Genomic DNA, 384 nt, shown 5'->3' on the forward strand with positions numbered 1-384 from the left:
AACACCCCAAACAGTCTCCAGAGAAGGGGAAATTGATTAAAGGGGCAGGAAGACAGGGGAGTTCATCAGCAATGTGTTGAAACCAAAGTGTTCTACAGAGCATTGATATTTTGAAAAGGAAAAGAATGCTTTCGGAGTTCCGAATTGTTCTAGAAGTGTTGTATCATCTGCTGTTTTTCAGACTGACATGTGTAAAATACAGGTGTAATTGCATTATGGGATTTTTTTCTTGCCTATTTTCAGGTGGTTTGAATGTTCTTACAAAGTAGAAACAATTTTGCATTCCCAGGCTTTTTGAGATTTCTCTTTCTTAAAGAAATTCCAGCTTTCCTTTGAGAGTTTTTGGCTGAGCTAATGGTCTCATTTTCCCCCCTACCTTATCTC

Source organism: Fulmarus glacialis, unplaced genomic scaffold (genome assembly GCF_000690835.1).
Source record: "Fulmarus glacialis isolate BGI_N327 unplaced genomic scaffold, ASM69083v1 scaffold10000, whole genome shotgun sequence".
Taxonomy (NCBI): Eukaryota; Metazoa; Chordata; class Aves; order Procellariiformes; family Procellariidae; genus Fulmarus; species Fulmarus glacialis.